Raw genomic sequence first — 26049 nt, 5'->3', positions numbered from 1 at the left:
CCTTTAACCGCACGGCCACTTCGGCCGACTGACTTCATCTTCATTCACCTCGAAAGGCAGTGTGAATACACGGATCGTTCGAAGGCCAAGTCCTGCATGGTCGACATTCACAGGCCCGACGTTGCCGTCGGAGTGTCGAAATTTTAGTCCATGTCGCGCCCGTTGAATAATCTCGTTACAGGTAGCGCCGGAAGTCATCTTAACATAAGCAACGCTGCTAATGATTGATAGGTGTATGCCAATGAGATCGTCACGGGGGATCTTCCCATTTTCGCGTAGGAAGCATTCGACGGTCAGTGCTTTGGGTCGTGCGTATTCATTTGAGAAGGTGAACTTAAGAGCGTTCTTCCTGTGTGAGTGCCGGCAGCTGTGGTCGAGCTGTTCTAGGCGCTTCTGTCCGGAACCACGCGACTGCTACGGTCGCAGGTTCGAATCCTGCCTCGGGCATGGATGCGAATGATGTCCTTAGGTTAGTTAAGTTTACGTAGTTCTGAATATAGGGGACTGATTACCTCTGATTTTAAGTCTCATAGTGCTTAGAGACATTTTAGCCTGTGAGAGTTGGCAATTATAGCTTGTTCGACTGAGAAGCACGGTGACGAGAAAGTAAACAACACTCCGCACTCGCCGCGACGTGGACGGCCGATCGCGGGCCGCACTGCTGCCCTGCCGAAGGCAGACTGCTACCAACTGAGCTACCCAAGCACGACTCACGACTCATTCTCACAGCTTTAATTCCACTAGCACCTCGTCTCTTATCTTCCAAACTTCACAGAAGCTCTCCTGCGAACCTTGCAGATCTAGCACTCCTGGAAGAAAGGATATTGCAGAGACTTGGCTTTGCCACTGCCTGGGGAATGTTTCCAGAATGAAATTTTCACTTTGCAGCAGAGTGTGCGCTGATTTCAAACTTCTTGGCATAGCACTTGCCCTCGAAAGGAAAAGGTCCCGAGTTCAAGTCTCAGTTCGGCACACAGTTTTAATCTGCCAGGAAGATTTAATATCAGTTTTGTTACATTGTCTTCCCAAGGTAATATTAATTTGTTAAAGATGAAAATCATTAATTCGCCAGGATTTTATCATTGTTTAAAAATTGTGTTTAAGATCACAGAATACACCAGTAGCTTGTTTCAAAAATTAGAAAGTTTAATGACATCAGGCGATTTCTCAATTTAGACCATGAAGGCTGTTTTCAACCAATACACTTAATTAGATGTGTGCCAGAATCAGTGCATAAATGACATCATGCGCCATTATTAGCAGTTAAATGAATAAGTACTATATTTGCCTAATATGTACACAGACACACGAGCTGAAAAACCATGGAGTTGAAAATACATCAGCTATCATAATTGTAGTAAACAAGACGAAGCACTTGCAAATTAACTCATGAAACCTATGAAAACGAAAATAAGGGCAACTGTAATAGTTTGTTCTGTTTCACACATTTTTACTGATTCTTAATTTTTCCTCTTTGTACCAAGTTAAAAAACGTTTGATATAAATACACAAATGTAATACTGGTCAATTATTGTCAAACTAAAAGAGTTTACAAGCTTTACTATTGACATTATTCCGCTCAAAATGAACACTTTCAGTTTCTGCCAGTGTATTCGTGGTGTAACGTGTTTAAGTGAGATATTTCTGTTGGTGACAGATGACAGTGGACATCAGTACTTACTTCATTTGCGGTATAATAATTATATCGTTAGGAGTATTACGTTTTTAGGCTCGTTCGTACCTTAAGGAATGTGTGGCAAGAGGAAGCTGTTAATGCTTATTTCCCCTGGGCAGCAGGTCAGCTGTCGAAGTGTCCACATATGGACGCCGAACGGTTAGTATATAATGCCTGGCGTCATTCACTCCATGGCGAAGTAGACCTACGCAGAAAACAACTGGTCGTAAAGTTTGTGATGTGTTTGTGGACTGTTCGGCGCAGAGAAAAAACAACCATCACACTAATGTGTGTGCACCATGTATATGTATTGATGGTAAGAGAAAATTTTACTCCATGAACACCTTGACATACTGCAAACTGGTACTCTCTTATTTTCGTGCCCATGGAATATGCTGTTTACTCCATCCTGGTGCAAGCTCATTTTTGGCCCAGAGGGAAACTAGTCGTACTGATGAAGAATAATGTGAGCGCATGATGACTATTGCACGTGTCTAGTGTGCAGCTTTTCAGGCGAAGATCGCCACACAACTTAGCCATAAACGTGCACGTGCTGTTCATTGCCATCTTTTGGACTTTGAGAAAGGTGAATCATTTGTATAACGGACATGGCTGCATTATATCAGCAGATGGTATGGGCAGTGGATTCAGTATAATGAAATGCCTAGAAAATTTATATCGCCACCTACAAAGTACCAAGCACTAGTTGTCACAAGCAATGTCTTTTCCTTCACGTCGCAATTTTTTTTGGGTATCGGTTATCGGCCAACGGCCTTGCCGCAGAGGTAACACCGGTTCCCATCAGATCACCGAAGTTAACCGCTGTCGGGCTGGGCTAGCACTTGGATGGGTGACCATCCGGTCTGTCGAGCGCTGTTGGTAAGTGGGGCGCACTCAGCGCTTGTGAGGCAAACTGAGGAGCTACTTGATTGGGAAGTAGCGTCTCCGGTCTCGTAAACTGACATACGGCTGGGAGAGCGGTGTGCCGACCACATGCCCCTCCATGTCCGCATCCAATGACGCCAATGGTCTGAGGATGACACGGCGGCCGGTCGGTACCGTTGGGTCTTCAGGGCCTGTTCGGGAGGAGTTTAGTTTTTTGTTAATCGGTTATCGTTTTAGCTATGCTTTTGAATCAATATATATTGTGACATAATCACGGCAAAAGTTATTGCTGACAGAAAAGAGCGTTCCCTGTTGAAAGTCGGCAACCTGGATCCCACTGTGCTGGGGTCGTATATGCTGAGAAGAAAACTCTTTGCCTCTGGCAACATGTCGGGGTACAACCTCAACACTTTCAGTTTCATCAGTGTCTCCTGCTCTTCTTCACATTCGGTGAAACTGGCATACTGCAATGAAAAACATGCTACACTCATGCAACTGCTTCACACTAACCTGTGCTCAAGCGCTTTGACCAACAACACCAAGAGGCGTCTCTCGTCTGTTGTCTATCGTTTGGTATTAGACAGGTCACAGTTCCGTGTAATCAGGAAGTACATGATCAGCAAATACACTTGCTTGCGATGTCTCCACGGCTCTGATTCTGTTGTGTCGGCTACCCCGTGGGAGTGAGAACCGGCACAAACAAGGAAGGACAGAAGTTGCGATGGCCGGTGGGAGGAATCCAATTCATGGTACAAACCACTTGAAGATTGATGTAACTCTCTATTTCTAAAAAGAAAATAAATACAACTTAATTTGAGGTGCTGCTTGTGCATCCTACAAGCCATTACTGTACACTACTACTACTCGCAGAATGCAGCCTAAGTGCCGTATTCCTGATAGTACTGATGCTGTCGATGACTGTGACCGAACTAGGCCGACCAGCGATGGCAGCTGGTTAAATCAGAGTTGACAGGAGGCGCTGAACTCCTGTCTTCCTGGAGGCGCAGGCGTGTCGCTGGCCACTCTTTCCATTGGCGAGCTGGTCAGCGCCTTCTTCATGACCTTTTCGCGGCACTACGCTGGTGGGTGTGCAGCCGATGCTTTGGGAATGCACAGATTTTTGTGAGATGTTGCTAAGTACCTTCCTGCCTGCTCTGATATTATTCCATGCTAAATTTTCTGGAAGAAGGCTTACAGTGAGACAGAATCAGTAATTTACAATGACTTATGGAAATAATAAACCACTGTTTCAACTATCTTTTCAGCTAGGATTTATGAGCTGAATTAGTCCTTAATTCTGGACGGCGTCTCCAAAACTTTAGCGGTTGGTCTGCGATAGCAGCATCGAGATGAATTAGGAACTCCATCCTTCTCCAGCGGACCGCGGCAACTGCCATCACGTATCTCTACCACAAAGAGGGGTGAGCCTCCATGTCTGGCAACTTTCTGCCTGCTTCTGTCGCAGACAACCCAGTCTCCTCCACCACTTGGTTGCCCCTAAAAAGAAACATCCTCATTGGTCGTTAAAAATTTAGATCCAAGTGTGGTTAAAAAAAATGGCTATGAGCACTATGGGACATCTATGGTCATCAGTCCCCTTGAACTTAGAACTACTTAAACCTAACTAACCTATGGACATCACACACATCCATGCCCGAGGCAGGATTCGAACCTGCGACCGTAGCGGTCACGCGGTTCCAGACTGAAGCGCCTAGAACCGCACGGCCACACCGGTCGGTCAAGTGTGGTTCACAGCAGTACAAAAATTTGGTAGTTTCTTTGTCTGAAATAAAGTAGTAAATACAATGGTAAAAGAGTTTATATAATTATTTGAAAAGGATCTGTTTGAATTTGTCTCTCAGGTTTTCTGTTTCTTGACTGACCTTAGAGACACTTCATTTGTTGCTTGAGAACTTGAAGGCATTCATCTTTGCTCACCTCAACATTATTAAGTGAGTGATCTGTTGTTACTTTTGTAACCTAATGTAAATAAGAACCTATAAAATATTCGGTCTAGAATCATGTTTCGCGTTGCAATGAGCTCGCCTTCTTAATACAACTTTTCTGGTGAATTTAGTTTTTCTGTTGCATGTCTGGATGTTCTGTTATGTATTTTCAGTGAGTATATGTACTCTTCCCGACAAAAGAAGTGAAGCATTTAAGAGGAAGAAACGAAATGAAACTATTTGGACTGGGACGGGATATAACGTTATTTCAGTGATTACAATATCGAGTCTAATTTACAAAGAACTAGGATGAATGAGCCCACTTATCAGTATGACGTTGTGCTCTTTCTTTGGATGTATACACTGATTCGGTTGTATCCTCTCCTGATGCAAGCTGTCCTGCAAGTGTACTTGACCATTGATATCCTGAGTATTGTCACAGGGACCTCTGGATCTTGCTGACCAGACAGCACTTCTACATAATCCACAAAGTTCATAGACACATGAACCGTGGATGGACGTGCATTGTCATGTTGAACAACGGCACTACAATATTGGTGCGAGCGCGGTAGCACTTATAAGGACATAGGATGTCAGCCACATACCATTGTATCATCATCTATTGTACCAGACGTCAGAAGCGTTTGATCCCAGAATGATGACAACAGTAGTTAAGACCACTCTGCTTCTCCAAACATTGGATGAATGAGACCTCTCTACAGGGATCCGCCATACTTGCCGACAATGAATATCATGGTCATCAAAGGTAGTGCAAAAGCATAATTCATCACTGAAAACAATGTGACACCATTCGTCAGCTGTCATTGCTTCTCTGCCACAGAACCATACCAGACGCAGCTATTTGTATTGTAATGTTAGTGACAGCCTGCACATGGGACGAAAATTCCCTCTTCTGGCTAATATTGTTCCTTACTGGGACCTTCGTAATATTTTGATTTTGTGTACACTACCATGCAGTAATAAGTGTGTTCAGGTTACCAGTGTGTGCTTGATGTAAAGTTGTTGTACTGTAATAAAACTGTTTAATGTTTGAGCAGAATCTGGGCTCAGTCGTTTACCACTCCCAGGCCGTTGCATCCTATACCGTTTCAGTGGTAGGAGAGTATGAGTCACTGAAATGAAGTAGGATGCGGAGATCCGGTGGTGGCAAACAACTGAGGCTAGATTCGGTAGTGAAATAACTTTGAGTGCAATTAACTTACATCAAGAACAAACCTGTAACCGGAGTCCGTTTAATAAAATAATACAATTACTGTACAGTAATGCACCCGAAATCAAAATGTTACAGAGGCGCCAGTAAGGAACAATATCCAAGAATTTCTTAAATGAGCCGAAAAAGAGACAGGCTATGTATTAAAAGTTATTTTAAAAACTCCAGTAACGCATAGTGGTTCAGAGACGCAAATAAGAAACAGCATCATGTATTATTTTAATGCTAGAGTCTATAGCACAAATTTCATATGGGTAGAATATAATTAGGTTTTAAAGCTATAAAACTGAACAGCAGCAACGTTAACAGCATACAATTGCATCTAAAAATAGGCACACATAACTTGAAATAAGGCTCTAGTTCCGCCCCAGTTTTCTTTTACCATTACAGAAGCCACATGAATTTACCAAAGAAGCTGAGTGCCAGCTGAGACAATAAAGTGTCATAACAGCTTGATGTAAGGTAGCGCCCTTACAGTTGCAATCACTAGAAACACGGAAGGTGGACTATCGCCTCCACTGGCACTTGGTTTGGAAAATTTAAACAAAACAAAGTCATAAATGCAGAAGGAGTCAAATTCCCACCACCACTGTTGATATCTCACAACTAGGGTAGGGATAACTTTAAGGAAAGGTGGACCCACATATTTCATCATTTGCTGTTTCATGGGATACAATTTGTTGCTTCTAACTAAAATTTAAAGAAAATCTTCTTAAAAGAATCACAATCTTTAAAAAAACTTCACCAGTCTCAATTCATTAAAAACAAATTTTAACAATTTATACCATTAAGAGCAGGGATTGAAACTGGACGTATACAGTTCCCAAAACAAGAGAGAAGTCACAACAACTAGGCGCGGCTGGAAGTAGCTTCAACAAACCATTTGATCAGCAAAATGATTTACAGTGACAGCCACTGAGTGTACGAGTACTAACAGTTTCCAAGCTTGGGTAACACATTACACAAATGGATAACGCCCATCCGAAATATACACTGAAGAGCAAAAGAAACTGGTACACCTGCCTAATATCGTGTAGGACCCCAGCGAACAAGCACCATGAATCGTGCGAGACTGTCCATAAATCCGTAAGACTACGAGCGGATGGAGATCTCTTCTAAACAGCACGTTGCAAGCCATCCCAGATATGCTCAATAACATTCATGTATTTGGAGGCCAGCGGAAGTGTTTAAACTCAGAAGAGTGTTCCTGGAGCCACTCTGTAGCAATTCTGGACTTTGGGGTGTCGTATTGTGCTGCTGGAATTTCCCACGTCCGTCGGAATGCACAATGGACATGAATGGATGCAAGTGACCAGAGAGGATGCTGTCGTACTTGTAACCGATCAGAGTCGTATCTAGACATATCAGGGGTCCCACATCACTCGAACTGCACACGTCTCACACCATTACAGAGGCTCCACCAGCTTGAACAGTCCCTGGTTGACATGCAGGTTCCATGGAGTCATGAGGCTGTCTCTGTGTCTGTACACGTACATTCGCTGATACAATTTGAAACGAGACTCGTCCGACCACGCAATAGGTTTCCAGTCATCAACAGTCCAATTTCCCATGCTGACACTTGTAATAGTTGAAATCTGCAGAAATTTTCGGAACGATTGCACTTCTGTCACGTTGAAAGATTCTCTTCAGTCATCGTTGGGCCCGTTCTTGCAGGATCTTTTTCCGGCTGCAGCGATGTCGGAGATTTTATTTTTTCCCGTATTCCTGATATTCACGCTACACTCGTAAAATGGTCGAAAGGAAAAATCTCCACTTTATTACTATCTCGGGGATGCTGTGTCCCATCGCTTGAGCACCGACTATAATAATATGTTCAACCTCACTTAAATCTTGATAACCTGCCATTGTAGCAGCAGTAACCGATCTAACAACTGCACCAGACACTTGTCTTATATAGGCGCTTCCGACAGCAGCTCGCGGTCGTGCGGAAGCGTTCTCGCTTCCCGCGCCCGAGTTCCCGGGTTCGATTCCCGGCGGGGTCAGGGATGACTGGGTGTTGTGTGCTGTTAGTTAGATTTAAGTAGTTTCGAAGTTCTAGGGGACTGATGACCATAGATGTTAAGTCCCATAGTGCTCAGATCCATCCCATAGGCGTTGCCGACTGCAGCGCCGTGTTCTGCCTGTTTACATATCGCTGTATTTGAATACGCGTGTCCATACCAGTTTCTTCGGCGCTCCAGTGAAGAAAGTGTAACCAGTCACACCACTGGTTGTGGCCGTTGGAGAGCTCTTAACAATGTACAAGCCTTAATTTAAAACAAATCTTAAGCAATAAAATGCACAATCCCCCAAAATACAGACAAAGCTGGGAAGGGATACAATTTAAATTTGACTCTCAACATGTGCACACCAACAGAAATGTTGACAATGACCCTTAAATTAATGCAGTTGCCCAAAATACAAGATAAGCTGGGAGGACATGCAATACAAATATGACTCCCAACTGGTACAAAACAGCGGAAACGTTGACAAGGACCTTTAATGAATATAGAGTTGCCCAAAACTCAAGGTAAGCTGAGAAATAAAGTAGACGGCCATCACAGCCAACAAGGAACAAGAAGGCAAGTTTCGCAATGAGTGGGGTTAGCCAATGACTGTGAATGAAGGAAAGGCTCAACTGTTTATATTGATTAGTTAAATGTCCTAAACTCAACGCGCTCAGAAGTAGCAATAAGGGTGCAAGGTTTAAACGAGTAGTTAAATAGCAGTTATAGCGAGGAGAAACTTCGGTGTTGCAGAGCACGTTTCAAAATAGGTTCCCGATTAATCGGCGACACTCTGACATAGCACGCATCAGACGATAAATTTTACTTAACTTGAGCCACCACGAAGCGGCTGGTAGAGGCACCAGACTGCCGGCCAACCCAGAAGCAGAAAGCAAAGACATCTCTGCTCCGAGCCCAGGGAACAGGAACGCGTCGTCTGCTGCCAAAGCATCCCTGCCGACGCACATCGAAAGGGAACAGTAATATGCGCAAATAAGGCTACAGACAAGTATGCCTAAGACGTAGAAAATCTCAACTAATCATAAAAGCGACTACATATGCAAACTTAATACTCCTTAAAATTACTTGTTACTTTGGAGCGAAATATCAGATTCTGCTGATGTAATAATTCATGCATACTCTTCTACGAAGGGGGCTTTGCCTCCGACAGATTATGTTACAAATTTAATTTCGGTCATTCGATTTATAACAGAGAATACTCTTACACTTGTACGGAATATGGCCTGGAAACAAACTGCGGTCAGTTACACTGACTGATGATCGTACACACAAACACTTGTAGGCGTGTTGATATAACAGGTCTAATTTCACATAATACAAGACATGGCTTTGCAAGTGCCTAAAAAGAAAACAACGCTTAGCTATACTAAGGTGTGAAGGAGCCGTGACTTGCAGAATTCCAGACCGGGTGTTATTGCCTCCAGTCCGTACAGGCGGTCTTCGAGGTACCATAGAATTTAAGCTTCCAGAGTAGACTGGGAATTTGCCGACCTGGTTGTATGCGATATCCGTTGCTACCAGTCCTTAAGCGAGCGGACGACGCTTGCTCCCGACTTCCTTATTTTGGCTCATTGACGAATTATTGATGGCGTTCTGGTTGGTTCAAATGGCTCTGAGCACTATTGGACTTAACATCTATGGTTATGAGTCCCCTAGAACTTAGAACTACTTAAACCTAACTAACCTAAGGACATCACACAACACCCACTCATCACGAGGCAGAGAAAATCCCTGACCCCGCTGAGAATCGTACCCGGGAACCCGGGCGCGGGGAGTTCTGGTTGACCGTGTATAATACGTACATGTTGTTGTTGTTGTGGTCTTCAGTCCAGAGACTGATTTAATGCAGCTCTCCATGCTACTCTATCCTGTGCATGCTGCTTCATCTCCCAGTATCTACTACAACCTACATCCTTCTCTTGATCTCCATCTACGATTTTTACCCTCCACGCTTCCCTCCGATATATAATTGGTGATCCCATGATGCCTCATAACATGTCCTACCAACCGATCCCAGTCCGCAGCTAGTGGTCGTGCTGTAGCGTTCTTGCTTCCCACGCCCGGGTTCCCGGGTTCGATTCCCGGCGGGCTCAGGGATTTTCTCTGCCTCGTGATGACTGGGTGTTGTGTGATGTCCTTAGGTTAGTTAGGCTTGAGTAGTTCTAAGTTCTAGGGGACTGATAACCCTAGATGTTAAGTACCATAGTCCTCAGAGCCATTTGAACCAACCGATCCCTTCTTCTAGTCAAATTGTGCCACAAATTTCTCTTCTCCCCAATTCTAAGTGACCTACCCATCTAATCTTCAGCATCCTTCTGTAGCAACACATTTCGAAAGCTTCTATTCTCTTCTTGTCTAAACTATTTATCGTCCATGTTTCACTTCCATACATGACTACATTCCATACAAATACTTTCAGAAACAACTTCCTGACACTTAAATCTATTCTCGATGTTAACAAATTTCTCTTCTTCAGAAATACTTTCCTTGCCATTTCAGCCTATATTTTATATCGTCTCTACTTCGACCATCATCAGTTATTTTGCTCCCCAAATAGCAAAACTCATTTAGTACTTTAAGTGTCTCATTTCCTAATCTAATTCCCTCAGCAACACCCGACTTAATTCGACTACATTCCATTATCCTCGTTTTTATTTTGTTGATGTTCATGTTATATCCTCTTTTCAAGACACTGTCGATTCCGTTGAACTGCTCTTCCAAGTACTTTGCTGTCTCTGATAGAAATACAATGTCATCGGCGAACCTCAAAGTTTTTATTTCTTCTACATCGGTTTTAATACCTACCCCGAGTTTTCCTTTTGTTTTCTTTACTGCTTGCTCAATATACGGATTGAATAACATCGGGGATAGGCTGCAACCGTGTCTCACTCCTTTCCGAACCACTGCTTCCCTTTCATGCCCCTCCACTCTTATAACTGCAATCTTGTTTCTGTACAAATTGTAAATAGCCTTTCGCTCCCTGTATTTTACCCCTGCCATCTTCAGAATTTGAAAGAGGGTATTCAAGTCAACATTGTACATATCAAACATACAATACGCAGAAAGCTGTATTGTGTCAACTGGATTAGAAAAACGCTAATCATCAACTATTTCATTCGATGCCTTGAAGCTGAACCAGCAGAATGACACTGTCAAGGACAAAATCGAAATCATACGTTTGATCAGGAGATAATTTGCAGCAAGTACCTATAATGACTATAGTGTCTTTCTCGATGATTTGGTTTCCAACACGAAAACGTTTTTAAGAAACGTTCTGTTTTGTATCTTTCACTTACTGTCGATATATTTGTAGTTGCTTCAACTAAAAAGATAATATGCAGATAATTACACTAATTTTCGAACTTTCTTTTCATAATACGACTATTCAAAAGTCAACAGCTTGTTTCTTTACAGACACGCCAGACGCACTATTACCATTCCATATATTATGATATTTTATTCCTTACTTTATGAGCAATATTGGTTATTAATATTTTTCTTCGATATCAGTTTTGTATTGATTCTAATTTATCTTTTTATTTTGGGGTCCTCAGATCACACATTTAAGATACTATATTTCTGGCGATATTCCTCACGATTCACACTCCTATCATGTAGAGTTTTCCTCACTGACTATTTTTTTAGTATTTATTATTTCCGAACATCCTCTCGGAATATAATGCATGAAATTTATTTATATCTTATTAATTTTTATACACATAACGTTATCTGACATATTTTAAGACAGTGTTTTGTGTTGAATATAGTGCAACTGTTGTCCTTATCATATGAGATATCTGCATTACAGAAAAACAATTAATAAAATGATTATCTCTAACCTGATCAGAAATTTTACAAAATAAGTTTTTTGTTACTATAGAAGAGGATCTACCAACCATGGCTCCATAATGAGTGGATCCTTTCAATGCTGCCCGATGGAAAAGAACTCAGACGGCAGACAAGTATTGTCAACCGCACAGTAAAGAAAGCAATTGACGCCCTGAAAAAGAGAAATATTGCACAAGGTAGAGCGAGAAAGAGTTTCTTAGATGTTATGACAGATTCAGAAGGAAATTTTCTCTTACCTGAAAAGGAAGTCAGTGACGAGGTGAGTACTTCCAGAACCAAACCCCCACAACTTCTGCTGGTTATCACTATTTTTATATCATAATTTTTATTTTAATGCCTTTTTCTGAAGTTTTAATTGTTCAGATGTATCATCAACTCATAATTGGAAAGAGAACGTATAATGCCAAACGAATGCTGTACATCTGAATTTCTTTTCCTTGGTTACTTAAATTATTATGTGTAAAATTAAAGACATCAAGACTTTTATTGAAATGTTTGTAGTCGTTGATCGATTGAAATAGTGTTAGCATTTAGCTGTTACATATTAAGAATATCATTAGTTTTATTTAGCAGCACAGTACAAAACCTTCTTCCAGCGACGCGTCAGTCCGAATACGACATGTACGTGCAAATGCTATTTAGAAAGGACTGACAATACACAGCCCTCAATTTCTATAATTTGTCTTGATTTCTCTGTTGCAGTTGGTAGTTTTACATATCGTCCAACGATTTATTTGTGCAACAAAGATACATATAATCCATGTAATACTCCCTCAGAGAGTGGAGACAAAAAAAGAGTGATACATTTTCACCGTCTTAAGTTTGCTCTTATCATCATGATAATCCAATTATGAGCTACTTGACATCAATTGCTGGAGAAATTCCTCGTCTACACCTATTCATGGGCTACATTCTTCGTCATCTGTTGCATTGGTGTCGTGTTTGTATTAACCGCGACGCTGACCCCAGCGTTGCAGGATGGCCATTTCTGCTGTGGGGATGGGATCTTCTAGAAGCGTCGCGAGCTGGTGTCAAGGAAGATGCCTCATTAAAAAAATCTTTGCTATTCGGCGGTTGCCATACGTTTCAGATGATGAGAACTGGAACAGCTGCATCATAATAATTTATGAATCACGACTATTATCATGAGTCTTTAAAATCTGCATAAGGGTATATAAGATATGCCCTCTTAATTTCTGCACAAAGTTGGCCTCATGAAGTAAGCAACCGTCATGAAGAAAATAGCCAGTGAAACTAAAGAAAGACGTGAGCCTACAAACAAAAATTATTGAATAAAATCCGGCATCATAAAACGTTGGAAAGGACGCAAAACCTAAACGAGTTTAACGGACCTATGTGGTACACCTACTCAGGTACAGTGGACAGCACCACTAGTACAACACAGGCTGAGTAAGCAGGACCCGTACTAGGCATTATACACAGCAGGATTTGTGCAGAATCAGGGTAAATGAAATAGAGGCCAACAGGCCACAAACAAATGAGAAAAGCAACGGGAAAGTTCCAAACTAAACCAATGTACAAGTGTGGGTAAGCATGGGAGTATAGGGAAAACACAATAGCAGATCTTAAGAGGTTTACAACTAACAAGAAGATATTACGATAACGTAATACATTATCACAACATCTTGGAAACGATACCACGAAAAGTATAGGAAAAGAATATCTTTTTTGTTATGTGTCACGTCCCGCTCTCCTCCCTTGTCACTCGTGTGTTTTCTGTAACCAACCAAAATTTTGCAAAAAGGAATGGTGATGTAATTCCATCTGCCCATTAGAAGTAAATTCAGGGATAGTTGTAAGACATCTCATTGTTTTCACCTCTTCTGAAATGTTAAGAAAATGACCCTTAGGTTCTGTTTGGAAAAGTATTAGAGTTTTGAAGACATTAATAACGCAGTGTTCCCCCAGAACATAGGTCGACAATGAGTGCGGTTTTCGAGTTCGTCTTCTCAAAACGTTCTTTAAATTTAACATTAAAGCTTCTCCCCACTTGACCATCATATTTCAGTGGGGTTACCTGCATTTATACATTATCTTAGTTGGACGCTTTGCAGTTGCTTTTCACACTAGTCTGTGGCCTGCGGCCCGCTATGTCGCCGAGCGAGGTGGCGTTGTGGTTAGCATACTGTTGTCTACGTCAAGTTAGTAAGTGACTGAGGTGTGCAACAGAATCGTGCGCGTACATGCGAACGATCTTAAATTCAAACATTCTGATAGTCATATTGGTGCGGTCTCTATCGATCACGCGGGGCTTGGCCTCCGTACGATACGCGTCTTCGAACTCCCTTTCGAAGTACCACTTTACGTAGTCACCGCGGCTTTCCAGCTGCAGGCAGAGTGGTCAGACACATGGCCGAAAAATGGGAAAAATGGACCACCTTTACAACGTACCCGGTTCTTAACGGGGTACGACAGATCAAAATTGAACTGACCAAACATGTACCATCCTATCTTTTCATCGGCGGATGTAGGGAGATAATATGTATGACGGTCAGCCACGCACTTGCTCCGGTTGTGGCCAAGAATGGCACGTCCGTTCGGATTGTCTCCGACGACGGCTTACTCAAATCCCGACAGGTGAATCTATGCCTCCTTCTACGGTGACTACCCTTCCTCTCAATTATGCTGAGGTTACACGGGCAGCAACCCTTTCCAATGCTAACCACATTCGTCCGATAACCGCCCCCGATAGCGGGACCATGATGGCTTCCGCAGTACTGGGTCCGGCCTCTATAACGGCGCCCCCACCTGAAGATAATCACCGACCAACGTTGCAAGAAAGCATGGATGCCAGGATGGACATTGACCCACGGGTTGTGCCGACAGCGGCTTTTCTTCCAGACACTAGAGCAGCTGAAGAAATCCCCCCACATTCGGATACTGAAACACACGTCCGTAAACAGCGTTCCCCGCGGAAACACGAGAAACGGCGACGTGCTCCATCGGACGAGTGTTTGCAGCGATCGTCTGACATGGACTGTGGACACTCCGACGACGGTACCGGCAGTACAGAGGCCGCAGTAACATTCCACCCAACAGATCGCCGTGGTGACGGCTTCAGTCCGTCAGATCCCACAGAACAGCAGGATCACAAGCAGACAGCCGCTGCCGATTCCAAGCCAGTAGGGCCGATGGAGTCAGCGCCAAGTGGCGCAGCAGCCACAAACAGCCACCAACAGCCGATGGTATTTCATGGCGACTGGGCGGACGACAGTGAGGAAAACTCCTTGCCCATCGTGTCGGACGACACGCGGGGGAATCGACCCCACGAGTGTTGATCCTTTCCCGCCATCAGACACAGCGACGAGACAGCCTTTGAAGGGTACTGATGGTCAACACGGGTGCTATGGATAAACCTTTAACTTATCGCGTTGCGACTATAAACATCTATACGGACGCGTGCTGAGCTATCCTTGCTTCAAGATATGTTGAATTCTGCTTCCGTCGATATAGCCCTTCTCCAGGAAGTGTACGTCGACGACTTCCCAGGCATGTACGGTTACGATGCTTGCGTCTCTCCAGCTTCCCCCACAGGCAGCGGTGTCGCTGTACTTCTTCGGGAAGGGATAGTGGCGGACGATATCCTCTTTCTGCCTGGGGCAAGAGGAATGACACTCACAGTACTAGGTGTCCGCCTTATCAATATCTACGCACCTTCCGGGACGGACAGACGCCGCGAACGTTCACGATTCTTTGCGGAAGACGTAGCCCCGCTCTTCCAAGGCCGCCACGACCATCTGGTGTTTGGAGGTGACTCTGCGTACTGGCGCCCAGAGACCAACTCCCACGACATAATTCGTGCCCGGAAGTCGAGACGCTAACTCGAGACCTGCACATGGTGGACACTTGGGAAAATCTTCACGGCCACCGACCGGGATTCACACACTTCACGAGTCACTCTTCCAGTCGCATCGACCGGATCTATGTCTCACGCTCTCTTGCCTCTGGAACACAGGATGCGGAACTGGGGCCTGCAGCTTTCTCGGACCACTCAGCTCACATTTGTACCGTCACCCTACGGCGGCAACAAGTGTGGAGAAGCCGCAGCCCGTGGAAATTAAACATCGCTCAACTGTCGTACCCGGACTGCCGCCAAGACATTGAGGAAATCTGGCATTCGTGTGCATATCCCACAACGATCCGCTGGTGGTTGGACTGCGCCAAATCGGCACTGAGGTGAACGTTGATAACCTAGGGTCCCGACCACTCTGCTTGACGTAGACATACACTCGATTTTTACTTCAGGGTACTGCGCGACTGCGATGCTACTGCGCAGTCTCCGGAACGACAAACGGCGGTCCACCGTGCTAAGGCTCAGATCATCACCAATATGCGACGCCACCTAGAGGGAGTGGTAATCCGCTCGAGGACGCAGGATCGGATACCGAGCGAACGCCCGTCGATGTTCCACGTACTTCGTGAACGTAAACGACGCCAACGAGCGCTGATACGCTTCATCGACACGGAGAACGGTCGTCGCCTCACCACGCAACAAGACATAAACACAGCATTCTACGATCATTATTCCCAGCTCTATTCCACTCAGACCCCTGATCCGACAGCACTGGAGGATGTCTCTCAGACGATTTACGGCAGCTTCACCCCAGCAATGGGAGCGGCCTTGATGGAAGAAATTATGGAAGAAGAAGTGGTCGACGCCATTAGAAAAGGAGCCGTCAACAAGACTCCGGGTGCTAATGGCCTCCCCTTGGAATTTTACCGGACTTCTCAATATTTATTAGCCACCCGATGGACGGACATCTGTCGCGAACTACTATCCCCGGAAGTGCCGTTCCCTGCGGCCCTTGTGGAAGGGATGATTATTCCTATTCACAAACCGTCCGGTGGTTCATGGCTGCAGGACTACCGCCCGTTGACGCTATTGAAATGCGACTTTAAGATCTTTTCTCTGCGGTTGGCTGCACGGATACACAAGACCTTACGAAACGTCTTGTCACCCTACCAAACGTCACCAGGAGGCGACAGTAATGGTTCAAATGGCTCTGAGCACTATAGGACTTAACTTCTGAGGTTATCAGTCCCCTAGAACTTAGAAGTACTTAAACCTAACTAACCTAAGGACATCACACACATCCATGCCCGAGGCAGGATTCGAATCTGCGACCGCAGCGGTCGCGCGGTTCCAGACTGTAGCGCCTAGAACCACTCGACCACGCCGGCCGGCTCACTGTCGGCATGCGACTGCTCCGTGACACGACATCCAAGGTGATCGTCAACGGCCGACGTACGCAGCCCTTCACCATTTCACGATCGATACGCCAAGGCTGCCCTCTGTGCACTTTACTTTACGCTGTGGCCATGGAACCACTCTTATGCGGCCTGCGCCAACGACTAACGGGTATGACGTTACTAGGCCACACTTTCCGATGTAAAGCGTACGCTGACAACCTGATGATTGTCATCCTCAACGGCGACGACACCACTAGCGCACTGAATTGGATAGCGACATATAGCATGGCCACTGGTAATTGCATCAGCGTCGCAAAATCGGTGGCGGATTGTCTGAGGGCAGCCTCACCACCTTACAGCTCAGGGATACTTTGAAATGTCTCTGCATTGATTTTACAGACGATACACGACGAACCGCTGTTCACAACTTTCGAAATTTTTACGAAATGTTCGGACTGGGATAGCCAACAACCGCCTACGAGCCCTGCAGATCGTCCAACGGACCCAGTATGTCAACACACATTTAGCGTCACGCATTTCGCGCATCGCCCAGATATTACCAATACCGGTGATGTTAGCTCGCCATATACTGGCGGCTTTTGGGTCCGTAGAGAGTTCAGGAATGCTTTTCAAGATCAAATATGAGACTCTCACCCTTCCACCGGATCAGGGACGCTTGACCCTTATCACGTTCATAACAGAACAGTCGCCCTATTTGTGAGCACGTTATGAAACTATGGCACCGCCGTCCGGAAAGTCTGACGAGTTTGTTAATAGAAGAACTAGCACCGTCGTCCCTGTTGCCACCTGTGTCGATACACCACGTCCCCCCCCTCCCCTCGCTCTTCTACATCGGTGTCTTTTACCTCGAACTCAGTTATGTTCGACTTTCCTTACCAGCTACTCAAGTGGCGACGGCAAAGACGGTTTATCGGGTCCTGCAACGTGGACGACCCGATAATGTCGTGGAGAGGAAGCAGCCGAAAGTCAACTGGCGAGTAGTGTGGAGGACAATTCACCACGTAACACTGGACGCTGACGCCACGCAATGAGGTATATCACTGGCAACGGTAAGCAGGTGACTGGATCAAGGCTACATGCGATCCATATGGTAGACTCACCCACGTGCATGAGCTGTGGCGTTCAAGATAACGATGAACACCGTCTTAGCTCTGGCGAGTCTACGGCAGTGTGGCACTTAGTGAAGCAAATGTCAGCATACTTCCTTCGAGTGACGCCGAATCATATCGACCCCAAGACTATTTTATTCCCGGATGAGACGTATTACCCACGCACGGAAACTAATGCCATGACCTGGTTTCGTGGACATACAGTGCATTATTTGTTTCAAGACTGCACTAAGGACGCTTTAAACTTTTGGAACTATTTTCAGGAACGATTGCAAGATCCTCCGTAACCCAAAGTATCGACAATATTTTTCCAATTATTTGTGGAGTGCGTTCCACGACCCTCCACGTAGCTGGAACATCACGTTTAAGAGAAGCTAAAATTACAAGAAGATGACAGAACACTACACGGTACAACGTGGGCTCTACCTTGGTCATTACGAGAAGTCATACCTGGACGATACAGCAGATGGAGGGTTTCGTCGCGATCCCTCGCATCGCACTCTATAACAATATTTGCCCCATTTCCTCTTTTTGTCTCCGGTGCGAAAAGGTCTTTGCAGTTTTTGTTTCCTATCCGGTGCACGATGTAGCACCGGTTAATGGTGGTATGGATTCCACCCTTAGGTTTTGTTTCATGGCTTCCTTAGACCCACACTTTCCTCTCTTTCCTTATGTCCTTTGCTGCAACTATAAGCATGTTTTTAGTTATGTGCGTCCCCAAGTCAACGCAACGTGTGTACCTACTAGTTTCAGTGACTTACTGTTAAAAAAATAAAAATTAAAAAATTAGAAATAAATAAATAAAATAGCAAGAAAAAATTCATAATAATATAGCCAATGCATCCTTTGTATCACATCCCCAGGATGGGAGGGAGGAGACATCGTGGCCATGCCTCGGGTTGAGACCCCTGCCCGCCTTGCCTCCGCCACCCCAATACCTAATCCATTTCCCACATAAAAAAATGCAAGGTGCGTGTAAGCTCCGCAAAACATTTTGCTCATGGCTGCGCTAGTGTAAGCTGCTGGTGGCCCAAAGAAAATGGCAGTGTTGTACGGACCCTGACGTCGAATTCACGACTCTCTAAGGCTGGCTAGAGAGTTGCAAATGGAATCTAATGAAAGGGCCTCGTCTTGGTATTTAGAAACGTGAAGCCATCAGGACTACCTGGCGGCTCGTAGACTGGCAGTTATGCATAGATGATTGTGTTGCTCCATGGATCTGTAGCTATTTAGACACACATACAACTGACGACGGACCCGAGACTGCACCGGACGACTGAATGACACCAGTTAAATGAAGTTACTGGCTGAACTTGAGACACATAGAGGGTGAATCACCTAAAATTAGAACCTCTAATATTGCGTAAATGGAAAGTGCTGTTCATGTGCAGTTTTCACAGAACGGATTAGTGGTCAGGAGCTCGTATCTTTAACCAACCGATTGATTGTAATAATACTTAAGAAGAATAGTTTTTATGCAAACAGTCCCTTTTTTTGAATCGGTCTGTGAAATAAAGGATTTCAATATTTACGATCGATGCTTTCATTTATCCAAACACGGATCCCAAGGGAATTAGACACCAAGGAAATTCAGTTACGTAGCAGAGGGTATATTGTTTACGTAAAAAAAAATTCAATATGCGTGGGTTGGATGCTGCTTGTTGATCCTTCTCTGCCTTTTGGGAAGATGCACATATTGTAAAATACACCGAAAAGAATTGATTAAATCGATTGCTTTTTTAATTCCAATCGTGCAAGGAATACCGTCGACATAACTCACCGCACGTAATGACACTGTTAAAAGAATCTTTCGATCATGAAGCACGTGCCATCCGCTTCGCTGGGCCGACTGTTTCGCGTATTCCCGCGACCGCTGTTGACTGCCGCACAGCCAGTCGTCCATTTGCGCACATAAACAAATTAGGTAAAGAGTTAGAGGCATCGATACACTTACGAATGTTGTTTTAAACAATTTGATTCAAATACTCGCACGCAAAACACCGCACAGTAATTGGAAAGTGTTGTAACCAGTGCTGGAAGGCAGGCAGGGAGTTTGGAATGCGTGGCGGGCCTTTCAAGTGTTTAGTTCTGCTGCCCACCTCCGTCGACGCTCGGGAGCATAGCCGTTCTCCCAGGTACTAATGGAACGGAAATACATCGTATAAAAAGAAATGAATGCAAATACACTCGAAAGTACATCGCGCGGAAATATTGTTTATAGACTGAAACTAAAATAAATGAGAGCATATACACCATGTCAGAACTATGAAGACGTTCTTGCATCACTTAAAAATGTTGTTAAATACACTAACACAGTAGTTCGTTACAGGAGACACTGTCATAACCCGGGACCCGTAAAGCGACGCGTCTGTCAGCGGCTGCAGTTTTCCACAGAGTGAACCAGAAACCGGAAGTGGGCACTCCGGCCGGATCAACGTGCGCGTCCATCACAAAGGACGGATCAGTGGAACAAGGGGTAATTTCCAAAGTGTGCCTAAACGTGCACAAGAAAGCGCGCAAAATCCGTGGCTGGCAGACCAGCGTCAACTTGTACTGCACGCTCAGATCAGCATTCATCAGAAGGTGGCGAGGTGTTCTAGAGTTCTATTGAATCCATAGGTGAAATAGCGGGTGGATGGGGTAGAGGCCATATAAACCCGAATCCTGGTGCAGTCGCTCTCATCCTGCCATCGTCTGTTCACCTGTGTAGTTGCTTGTGTGTTCCTGCATCAATTTTTGTTCGGGGAAGAAATTAAGTGCACAATTTCCATCAACAGAATCTGCAGCAGTAGAAGCAGCAAACGCCTTCGCCTGGACAGCCTGCCATGTAAGTTAATTGTTCTATTCATTCAGTGTACGTGTGTGCCCCGTAATTTTAGTATCCCTAATAGTAATTGTTTATTGTCGTAGCCGATAGAGGCATACGTCAGTACTACCGAGCTTTTGAACGTTTTGCTGCTGTAATTTTGGTATGTGACAATTTTTATTCCGTAATGGGTATTAGAGTTCTTCGTTTTGTTTCTTGTCACTGCAGCAGTCATCCCTGAGGTGTTGGCTGATCTTGATCCGCAGCTGTAGGCCAGGAGACTATTGCAGTAACAGCGTACAGCAATAATAATCCATCCAGAACATCAGCAAGAATGTAAGTGCATATTTTTTCTAGCCTGTAGCTCTCAGAGAAAATATTCTTTTTGTATGTGTTCACGTAAGGTACTGAGATTCTAATGATGAGGGATGGGGAATGTATATGCATTTACTCTTCATGACGTGTTGCATTCGGTTGTCTGAGACACATTCTTTGTTTTTCCAGGCGTTTCTATGGACGAGGGAGGAGACGTAGGGGTATGTATCGAAGCTGAGAGCCAGGAGCCATCGATTTAAGTCCTGTAAGTAGTAGAATAAGATATTCAAATTCAGTGTGTGTCGTTCATACAGAACTAATTTCGGTGAAACAGAGGCAACGGTCTTCTGTTTATATTTCAGACAACTAAAGAACACGAGTTTCGGTTTATGTTTCACTGAACTAAAGAATGCGATTGTCAGCATAATTTTCTGTGTGTATGTATCTAATATTGTCAAGAAGGACATGTGTTCAATATCCTATTGTTGTAGACAGCGTCAGTGAGCAAGATAGACGGGTTCAAGATGAAGGTGAAATACCGGAGTGGATACATGAGATGGCAGTTGCTGAGGGAGCTGAAAGGCAGTTCCATCTGGACCTTTTGGATGAGGAGGATTAAATACTGGATTGGGTGGCAAAACTATCGGCGAACCCGAATAAACTGCTCAATACTTGGACCAGAATGGAAAAGGTGATTATGATGCATCTGTTGTCATTACAGCACATTATTATTATTATTATTATTATTTTGAAATGTTGTTATTTATTTAAAACATATATTTTTAAAAAATCTTGAGTCTTGTATTTAATTTTTTCGTCATTTGTATGTTATACAAGCACCACATTCACCACAAAAGCTAGCTGTGGCAAGAGTGCCTAGAGCAATGGTTGTGGAAGCAGGAATGAAACACGCGCCTGAGGGACATGCATCACCATGCAAAGCACCATTTGAGGCTGCACGGGAGATGGCAACAGAACTAGCTTTACCATTGAATACCCTCTGGGGTCCATGGGTGGTTCATTCGGAGGAAGAAGAAGAAGAGCAACGATCTCCCACCCACCACGTTAGTGGTGGTGAAGGCTCCAGCATGCAACAGCAGCAGCAGCATCAACCTGGGTGCTTCCACTGCACCTCACCGCCGCCACCCCCTCTTACTCCCGGTCCCACTGTTTGCTCTCGCTGGCAACGAAAGGTTTGTGTGTCTTGGCGCATACCCCTCAGCCCAACAGGCATCTCCGCCTCAATGCCGTCGTCCATAGGGTGGACACAGTCGTCAGCTTCTCGTAGACGTAGTTTTATTGATATAATGAACCTCTGGCTAGCGGCAGTTCCCTCTCCCGTCCTTCCAGTGAAGGACATCAGATCAGTGACACCATACCGCAGTTAGAATATTCGATGATTGGAGACGCCTTTGGGGAGCGAATCTTGTTCACAAGGATCGAGAATCTGGCAGGAGGGTATCGTGACCCTGTTGGCTTTCTAAGGGTGTGCTTTCCTATCGTGGACGGAGCTTCTCAAGGTCATTAATGATCCGTGGTATCCCAAGCGCAGTGCGGTGCTGTGCATCCCCCCCCAAGTGGCCACTGGTATTGGAAGAGACAAGTCTTCATTATCTTTTGGGGGTAAAATTGCGTGATAAAGTGGAGCACATCAATCACCGAGTGATTTCGCAATCCACGTTGAGAGCTATACTGATCCGATTTTGCGAGAGGGTCAGCCTAAGTACTCAAGTACTCAGCCAGATACTACACGTGAACATCCATCCATATACATGACTATGATCCGGTAAATGGTGGGTCTACCTATAGAGAGCTTCCTACAGATGTAGCATCCAAGAAGGCAAGCGTTAATGTCCAAAATGAGACCCAGGTTTCTAGTGGTCAATCCCAGCTTGTGAAAGAAATTACGAGAAAAATCCACAGTGTAGACCTACATCTCAATACGGTAGATATCTTGATACTCATAAGTAGTGTAACTTCGATGGTATCGAGATCCCCGTCAAGATCCAAGACATATCTAAATTTGAGGAGCAGAATACCGGAATGTGGGTTCATGTTTATGGCCCGGCGAAGTAAAGCTGGCCAGATGAGCAGGGCAAGCAACAGTCAGCTCGCTCTAGTTCTCAAAATTTGCCGGTGATTGTAAGATACATGTAAACATGCTCTTATTCTTCAGTGAGAAAAATAAGGAGGAAGGCAACTGTCATTATGTTTGGATCAAAAGCATATCCCGATTCCTATTCCCTAAACCGATTAACCACAAGTGTAAAAAGGATATTTCATAAGGTGTCTAAATGCCTTTTCCTTAGAATAGTTATTAGCAGCGCATCTAGTAGATTGCATTTCCAAGGACTTGGTACGTGTTATTATGCTTACTGAGGAAAAATATTCATAAACTTTAAAAATGTTAACCATCAGGAGCGAAGACCGTTAATAGCGAATGTCAACTTTGAATGCCCCCTTGCTCCTATAACCCTCTATGGCCTCACATACTACCTTGACAGAAAAGCCGGCCGGAGTGGCCGAGCGGTTCTAGGCGCTACAGTCTGGAACCCCGCGACCGTTACGGTCGCAGGTTCGAATCCTGCCTCGGGCATGCATGTTTATGATGTCCTTAGGTTAGTTACGTTTAAGTAGTTCTAAGTTCTAGGGGACTGATGACCTCAGAAGTTGTCCCACAGTGCTCAGAGCCATTCTTTACAGAAAAACACGTACCACATGTGGCAGTGTACCAAATTGTATTGTCCTATAATTCAAGTCTTAACAGCTAAAAGTCTTATGTCGCCGATAATTCCGGGGTTTGCTCATTGAGCTCGAAAAATTTTCATCGGAGATTGATAAGGCTTACAGCAACTACGTTCGCATGGCCAAATCGAAGGAGAATGAAGATTTGTACAATAACTCCGCTGAATATTATATTTGTGGGTTCCCGTTACATTGGAAAAAGCAAACTCCTCGTAGGGACCACTGTCATCTTAGGGGGAAGTTCCGTGGCGCAGCTCACAATATGCGCAATTAGAATTAGCGGTTATCTAGTCACATAAACGTTTTCTTCCATAACATAAGCAAGTATGATGCTCACTTTCTCGTTGAGAACTTGCCTGGTTTCAGCGTGTAGAAAGATCAGGTGAGTGTCCTAGCTGAGGGTGTTGAGAAATATATTTTATTGTCCAAATGAATGACGCCGAGAATTGCTCTCCGTTTCCTTGACACACTACGTTTTATGTAGGCATGACTCCAGAAATTTGTTGAAACCCTACCTCGGGGGGATATACGTATCATTCAACCTGTATTTCCAGACGAGGAAAAGTTTCAGCTTGTGACTAGAAAGGGGGATTTCCCATACGAGTATGCCGTGTGGGGTAGCCGCGTGGTCTGGGGCGTCTTGTTACGGTTCGAGCGGCTTATCCCGTCTTAGGTTCGAGTCCTATCTCGGGCATGGGTGTGTGTGTTGTCCTCAGCACAAGTTAGTTTAAGTTAGACTAAGTTGTGAGTAAGCCTAGGGATCGATGACCTCATAAGTTTGGTCCCATAAGACCTCACTACTAATTTCGAAAATTTGCCATTCGAGTATCTGGATAGGATGACAAAACTCAACTAAATCAGGCTAACCGACATAACTGGATTCTCCAGCAACCTTACAGGCGACGCCATAATGGATGCAGTGTAAGAGCACGCCGTGGATGTCTGGAGGGAACTCAACTTCACCATATTAGGAGAGTACACATAGTTTTATACGGACACAGACGAGTGGTTGCTTGCGGATGATTTCGAGAAATTACGGAATCTATGTATGACCACATGTTCCCTGGATCCCCTTTTTCTACAAAGCGCCTGGGTTGTCTTGGGCTGCAGTGCTCAAGAAAACAAAGTGCAGCATTGAATTATTGACCGATGCAGATATGCTTCTTTTCTTTGAGCGAGGGATCCGTGGGGGACTTTGCCAGTGTGTCCATAGGCATGCCAAGGCGAATAATCCATGGATGGTTCACAGGCTTAAAGCATCCTTTGATTCGAATTATATCACGTATTTGGATGTAAATAACTTATACGGGGACGCCATGCAACAATCACTAGTGACTAGTGAATTGCGATGGCTGCCGGAAGACGAATGAAAGAGATTGGGTGGGAAAATCAAAGAGCATATGGCGACTAATTCTGACGTGGGGTATGTGGTGGATGCAGAACTCACATCCCCTGTTAGTTTGCATGATGCGCACACAGATTTGCCGCTGTATCCAGAGCAACTTGTTCTCCAAAGAGGCTCCACCCTAGAACTGATAACAACGCTGGAGAATAAGCTGACATAGGTTATTCATTATCATAATCCCCAGCAGTGTCTCAACTTGGGTACTGAGCTGGTTAGAATCATCTGGGCTATTTGCATCAAGCAGTCCCCAGGGTTGAAGGAGCATATTGATTTAAGTACTAGACAGAGAGCTTCCGCGACATGTGGCTTTGAGCAAGAGTTTTATAAATTAACAAATAATTCAAGTTTTGGCCAAGCAATGGAGAATTTGAGGGAACGGAACGAAATTTTAATTAGAACCAAATGAGATGGCCATTGGAGTGTAAGGACCAAATTTTTGATAGGTCGCCGTATTCAATAACTTTGTTGCTGTGGAGATGGTGAATGCTGCAGTGGAGTTTACAAAACCTATTTATGTGGTTATGTCCATAATAGAGCTATCCAGACTCTACATATATCATTATGAGTTTGCGATAACTCATATTGCAGGTCCTGAATTACTTTATATCGGTACAGATCCCTTCATTTGTTGCATGAAAAATTGCAATCTACATTAAATATCGACCATGTGTCTCATGAAAATAGAATAGTTTTTTTTTAAGTTTTACCTGCCGCTAGCTGTCCAAGAGTGATTAGTTTCTAAGTGTACACAATCCATCAGAATTACTATTCAACTTGTGTTATTGGGACTGTGGAATATAGATTAGTAAAAAAAAGTTTCTCTG

The 26049-nt window shown here is 44.4% G+C and overlaps 1 protein-coding gene and 1 pseudogene across 1 annotated transcript in view; both read left to right on the top strand.

Annotated features, from left to right (window-relative positions):
- The window catches only part of LOC126474604 (cytochrome P450 4C1-like), a 179295-nt gene that overhangs the window by 68097 nt on the left and 85149 nt on the right, over nt 1-26049 (top strand). The gene's annotated exons all lie outside the window — the stretch shown is intronic.
- LOC126476093 (5S ribosomal RNA) lies at nt 2440-2557 on the top strand (annotated as a pseudogene).

Source organism: Schistocerca serialis, chromosome 4 (genome assembly GCF_023864345.2).
Source record: "Schistocerca serialis cubense isolate TAMUIC-IGC-003099 chromosome 4, iqSchSeri2.2, whole genome shotgun sequence".
Taxonomy (NCBI): Eukaryota; Metazoa; Arthropoda; class Insecta; order Orthoptera; family Acrididae; genus Schistocerca; species Schistocerca serialis.
Note: the sequence above shows the minus strand (reverse complement) of the source record. Positions and strands in the feature narration are given on the sequence as shown.